Source organism: Dendrobates tinctorius, unplaced genomic scaffold, assembly GCF_039654945.1.
Source record: "Dendrobates tinctorius isolate UK_male_01 unplaced genomic scaffold, ASM3965494v1 ptg000221l, whole genome shotgun sequence".
NCBI lineage: Eukaryota > Metazoa > Chordata > Amphibia > Anura > Dendrobatidae > Dendrobates > Dendrobates tinctorius.
This window is the reverse complement of record NW_027361888.1, coordinates 908,763-915,190: the sequence shown is the minus strand read 5'-3', so window position 1 is coordinate 915,190 and position 6,428 is coordinate 908,763. Positions and strand designations below refer to the sequence as shown.

Here is a 6,428-nt window from a genome sequence, read left to right as displayed (position 1 = left end):
GCCCACGTAGTATATAACACAGTCCACATAGTATATAGCACAGCCCACATAGTATATAGCACAGCCCACATAGTATATAGCACAGCCCACATAGTATATAGCACAGCCCACGTAGTATATAACACGGCCCACATAGTATATAGCACAGCCCACGTAGTATATAACACAGTCCACATAGTATACAGCACAGCCCACATAGTATATAGCACAGTCACATAGTATATAGCACAGCCACATAGTATATAGCACAGTCCACATAGTATATCGCACGGCCCACATAGTATATAGCACAGTCCACATAGTATATCGCACGGCCCACATAGCATATAACACAACCCACATAGCATATAGCACAGCCCATATAGTATATAGCACAGCCTACATAGTATATAGCATGGCCCACATAGTATATAGCACGGCCCACATAGTATATAGCACGGCCCACATAGTATATAGCACGGCCCACATACTGTATATGGAGTCCACAAACTACAGTGGGGGAAATAAGTATCTGTTATGCTGGCAATTTTGCAAGTTTTCCCACCTACAAAGAATGAAGAGGTCTGTAATTTTTATTGCAGGTACACTTCAACTGTGAGACAAAATGTAAAAATAAAAAACAGAAAATCACATTGTATGTTTTCTAAATAATTAAATTACATTTTATTGCAGGAAAGTAGTATTTGATCACCTGCCAATTAGCAAGAATTCTGGCTCTCACAGACCTGTTAGTTTTTCTTTATGAAGCCTCCTCTGCACTCATTACCTGTATTAATTGCACCTATTTAATCTCATTACCTGTATACTAGACACCTGTCCACACACTCAATCACACTCCCAACCTCTCTACAATGGCCAAGACCAAAGAGCTGTCCAAGGACACCAGGGAAAAAATTGTAGACCTGCACAAGGCTGGGATGAGCTACAGGACAATAGGCAAGCAGCTAGGTGAGAAGGCAACTGTTGGTGCAATTATTAGAAACATTGAAGAAATACAAGATGACTGATCTTCCGCAGTCTGGGGCTCCATGCAAGATCTCGCCTCGTAGAGTAAGGGTGATTCTGAGAAAGGTCAGGAATCAGGCCAGAACTACATGGGACGAGGACCTGGTCAGTGACTAGAAGAGAGCTGGGACCACAGTCTCAAACATTACAGTTAGTAATACAGGACGCTGTCATGGATTAAAATCCTGCAAGGCACACAAGGTTCCCCTGCTCACGCCAGCACATGTCCAGGCCAATTTGAAGGTCGCCAATGACCATCTGGATGATCCAGAGGAGGCATGGGAGAAGGTCAAGTGGTCAGATGAGACCAAAAGAGAATTTTTGGGTATCAACTCCTTACATATGTGAGGAGGAACAAGAAGGATGAGTACAACCCCAAGAACACAGTCCCAACCGTGAAGCCTAGTGGGGGAAACATCATACTTTGGGGGTGCTTTTCTGTAAAGGGGACAGGACAACTGCAACGTATTGAAGAAAGGATGGATGGGGTCATGTATCGGGAGATTTTGGCCAACAACCTCCTTCTCTCAGTAACAGCATTGAAGATGGGTGGAGGCTTGGTCTGCGAGCAGAACAATGACCCGGAACACACAGACAGGGAAACTAAGGAGCGGCTACTAAAGAATGTCAGGGTCCTGGAGTGGCCTAGCCGGTCTCCAGACCTGAACCCAGCAGAAAATCTTTGGAGGAGCGGAAACTCAATGTTACCAAGTGACGGACCCGAAAACTGAAATATCTGGAGAAGATCTGTATGGGGGGGGCAAAAATCCTGTTTTTCTATTGTGTCAAATACTTATTTCATGCAATAAAATTCCCATTAATTCCTTAGAAATCATAGGATGTGATCTTCTGTTATTTATTGTTAGATTCTGTCTCTCACAGGTGAAGTCTTCCTACAATAACAATTACCGACCTCTCCATTCTCTGTAGGGGGAAACCTGGAAAATCGGAAGAACATCAAAGACTTATTCTCCCTACTGTATCCTGAGAAAATGTGTTCTCCAGGAATCCAATAGCGTCTTCCCTCCCAAGACTCGCCGGGTGGGCATGAAGCGCTGGACAGCCACAGTCATCGGGAATTGTCGGACACATTTTGGGGCCATTTTTACCTATTTCCCCTTGTATAAAGGTAAACTCTGGGGAGAAAACTATTTTTTGTGGTAAAATGTAATTATTTTTTCCTCATCGCCCAATGGTATAAAATTCTGGGAGAAAGATGAGTAATTGAGAGGTGGCGGGTGTAACATGGCGCCTCTTATTGGGGGCTCTGATAATGTGACTTGGCCCCTAACACCATAAGAGCAGACTCTGCCCTGTCAGACGGCGCTCCTTCCCTCCTGAGGAGTGTCCGGCCCCTTATGGGGTATCGGCGCTCAGGGGAAATTGTGGAACAAGTGGTTTCTGTTTTCTCCTCTTCTCCCGTGTGATAATTACAGACTCGGGGACGGAGCGACATTTTAGTGGGAACATTTCATTCCTCCGCTCAATGTTACACAATTCTGTGACCCCTGAGGGTTAATAATCCTCCCTGCCCCCTAGATGAGCCCCCAGAGGTGGAGGGGGTAACATGGGGCCACTTGTGGGGTCTCTGCTGTTCTGGTGTCAGCGCTCTTCACACGTCACACGGTGTCCGCCGTCTATCCCCCCACAATGGCGCCCCTTCCCTCCCGAGCCTGTGGGGTATCGGCACTCAGGAGACACAGCGCACTGTGCGGCCTCAGCACTCCTGTCACCTTTAGGACAATGATACATTGGGGGAAAGTCACATTTCTGTGAGGAAAACAGGAAAATTGTCATTTTCTCCTTCCACATTGCTGAAATTCCTGTCACACTGTCCGAATTCAGAGATTGTCCTGTCAGAAAGGAGAAGACAGGGAGCGAAAGGGTTAATAGGACTCACAGGAGGAACCGACCCAGAAAGCAGAAGGTCCAGGAGTGTCCGCCACATATATGACTGCTCTGTGCACACAGGACCTGTGATGAGGTCACAGGAGGGGAGGAGTCAGGGGTCACATGATCAGGGGCCTCAGGGTCTGCCACATCCCCGCCTAACCGGAAGACATGACATCTGACTGGATGGTACAGGACCTGCGGTGACGTCACGACCATGTGGCGCAATGGGGGAGGAGCCAGAGAGTTTGCATCGTGGAAAGCTGAAAGATATGGGAAACTTGTGAGAGGTAATGGCGGGAACAGGGAACATGGGGAGGACAGGAGGTGTGATAGAGGGGAGCAAGAGGGTGCAGGGGGTGTGTGATAGAGGGGAGCAGGGGGTGTGTGATAGAGGGGAGCAGGGGGTGTGTGATAGAGGGGAGCAGGGGGTGTGTGATAGAGGGGAGCAAGAGGGCGCAGGGGGTGTGTGATAGAGGGGAGCGAGAGGGTGCAGGGGGTGTGTGATAGAGGGGAGCGAGAGGGCGCAGGGGGTGTGTGATAGAGGGGAGCGAGAGGGCGCAGGGGGTGTGTGATAGAGGGGAGCGAGAGGGCGCAGGGGGTGTGTGATAGAGGGGAGCGAGAGGGCGCAGGGGGTGTGTGATAGAGGGGAGCGAGAGGGTGCAGGGGGTGTGTGATAGAGGGGAGCGAGAGGGTGCAGGGGGTGTGTGATAGAGGGGAGCGAGAGGGTGCAGGGGGTGTGTGATAGAGGGGAGCGAGAGGGTGCAGGGGGTGTGTGATAGAGGGGAGCGAGAGGGTGCAGGGGGTGTGTGATAGAGGGGAGCGAGAGGGTGCAGGGGGTGTGTGATAGAGGGGAGCGAGAGGGTGCAGGGGGTGTGTGATAGAGGGTGCAGGGGGTGTGTGATAGAGGGGAGCAGGGGGTGTGTGATAGAGGGGAGCAGGGGGTGTGTGATAGAGGGGAGCGAGAGGGCGCAGGGGGTGTGTGATAGAGGGGAGCGAGAGGGCGCAGGGGGTGTGTGATAGAGGGGAGCGAGAGGGCGCAGGGGGTGTGTGATAGAGGGGAGCGAGAGGGCGCAGGGGGTGTGTGATAGAGGGGAGCGAGAGGGCGCAGGGGGTGTGTGATAGAGGGGAGCGAGAGGGCGCAGGGGGTGTGTGATAGAGGGGAGCGAGAGGGCGCAGGGGGTGTGTGATAGAGGGGAGCGAGAGGGCGCAGGGGGTGTGTGATAGAGGGGAGCGAGAGGGCGCAGGGGGTGTGTGATAGAGGGGAGCGAGAGGGCGCAGGGGGTGTGTGATAGAGGGGAGCGAGAGGGCGCAGGGGGTGTGTGATAGAGGGGAGCGAGAGGGCGCAGGGGGTGTGTGATAGAGGGGAGCGAGAGGGCGCAGGGGGTGTGTGATAGAGGGGAGCGAGAGGGCGCAGGGGGTGTGTGATAGAGGGGAGCGAGAGGGCGCAGGGGGTGTGTGATAGAGGGGAGCGAGAGGGCGCAGGGGGTGTGTGATAGAGGGGAGCGAGAGGGCGCAGGGGGTGTGTGATAGAGGGGAGCGAGAGGGCGCAGGGGGTGTGTGATAGAGGGGAGCGAGAGGGCGCAGGGGGTGTGTGATAGAGGGGAGCGAGAGGGCGCAGGGGGTGTGTGATAGAGGGGAGCGAGAGGGCGCAGGGGGTGTGTGATAGAGGGGAGCGAGAGGGCGCAGGGGGTGTGTGATAGAGGGGAGCGAGAGGGCGCAGGGGGTGTGTGATAGAGGGGAGCGAGAGGGCGCAGGGGGTGTGTGATAGAGGGGAGCGAGAGGGCGCAGGGGGTGTGTGATAGAGGGGAGCGAGAGGGCGCAGGGGGTGTGTGATAGAGGGGAGCGAGAGGGCGCAGGGGGTGTGTGATAGAGGGGAGCGAGAGGGCGCAGGGGGTGTGTGATAGAGGGGAGCGAGAGGGCGCAGGGGGTGTGTGATAGAGGGGAGCGAGAGGGCGCAGGGGGTGTGTGATAGAGGGGAGCGAGAGGGCGCAGGGGGTGTGTGATAGAGGGGAGCGAGAGGGCGCAGGGGGTGTGTGATAGAGGGGAGCGAGAGGGCGCAGGGGGTGTGTGATAGAGGGGAGCGAGAGGGCGCAGGGGGTGTGTGATAGAGGGGAGCGAGAGGGCGCAGGGGGTGTGTGATAGAGGGGAGCGAGAGGGCGCAGGGGGTGTGTGATAGAGGGGAGCGAGAGGGCGCAGGGGGTGTGTGATAGAGGGGAGCGAGAGGGCGCAGGGGGTGTGTGATAGAGGGGAGCGAGAGGGCGCAGGGGGTGTGTGATAGAGGGGAGCGAGAGGGCGCAGGGGGTGTGTGATAGAGGGGAGCGAGAGGGCGCAGGGGGTGTGTGATAGAGGGGAGCGAGAGGGCGCAGGGGGTGTGTGACAGAGGGGAGCGAGAGGGCGCAGGGGGTGTGTGACAGAGGGGAGCGAGAGGGCGCAGGGGGTGTGTGACAGAGGGGAGCGAGAGGGCGCAGGGGGTGTGTGACAGAGGGGAGCGAGAGGGCGCAGGGGGTGTGTGACAGAGGGGAGCGAGAGGGCGCAGGGGGTGTGTGACAGAGGGGAGCGAGAGGGCGCAGGGGGTGTGTGACAGAGGGGAGCGAGAGGGCGCAGGGGGTGTGTGACAGAGGGGAGCGAGAGGGCGCAGGGGGTGTGTGACAGAGGGGAGCGAGAGGGCGCAGGGGGTGTGTGACAGAGGGGAGCGAGAGGGCGCAGGGGGTGTGTGACAGAGGGGAGCGAGAGGGCGCAGGGGGTGTGTGACAGAGGGGAGCGAGAGGGCGCAGGGGGTGTGTGACAGAGGGGAGCGAGAGGATGCAGGGAGTGTGTGATAGAGGGGAGCGAGAGTTGTGCAGGGAGTGTGTGTGATAGAGGGGAGCGAGAGGGTGCAGGGGGTGTGTGATAGAGGGGAGCAAGAGTTGTGCAGGGAGTGTGTGTGATAGAGGGGAGCGAGAGGGCGCAGGGAGTGTGTGATAGAGGGGAGCGAGAGGGCGCAGGGGGTGTGTGATAGAGGGGAGCGAGAGGGCGCAGGGGGTGTGTGATAGAGGGGAGCGGGAGGGCGCAGGTAGTGTGTGTGATAGAGGGGAGCGAGAGGGCGCAGGTAGTGTGTGACAGAGGGGAGCGAGAGCGTGCAGGGGGTGTGTGATAGAGGGGAGCAAGAGGGTGCAGGGGGTGTGTGATAGAGGGGAGCAAGAGGGTGCAGGGGGTGTGTGATAGAGGGGAGCGCGAGGGTGTATGAGACAGAGGGGCGCAGGGTGCGGGAGATGGAGGGGTGTAGGGTATGTGCCGTTCCAGCCTCCAGTGACAGGTGAGTGATGGGAGTGGCGGTGTTGCACTGATCAGACATTGATCACCCATCCTAAGGATACGGATCGGTCATCGGTGGTAAAGTCGTGGCCTCAGTACACAATCTTATCCTGTCTGTCGCTCAGTGGTCGGACATGTTGCTCGTGCAGTGTGTGAGTGACAGGCTGTTCTGTGCATTCGGGGGCTGTCGGGCTTAGATCTGACCCCACAGAGCAGCGGTCAGTGATGTGGCTGAT

General features: G+C 56.3%; 1 protein-coding gene across 1 annotated transcript in view; it reads left to right on the top strand.

The window, feature by feature from the left end:
• The first annotated feature begins 2,985 nt into the window (after window positions 1-2,985).
• Window positions 2,986-6,428, top strand: part of LOC141058939 (uncharacterized) — a 78,345-nt gene continuing 74,902 nt past the window's right edge. Inside the window, exon 1 of the mRNA XM_073555152.1 lies at window positions 2,986-3,185. The gene's annotated coding sequence lies outside the window, so the exon portion shown is untranslated. The remainder of the gene's footprint in view (window positions 3,186-6,428) is intronic.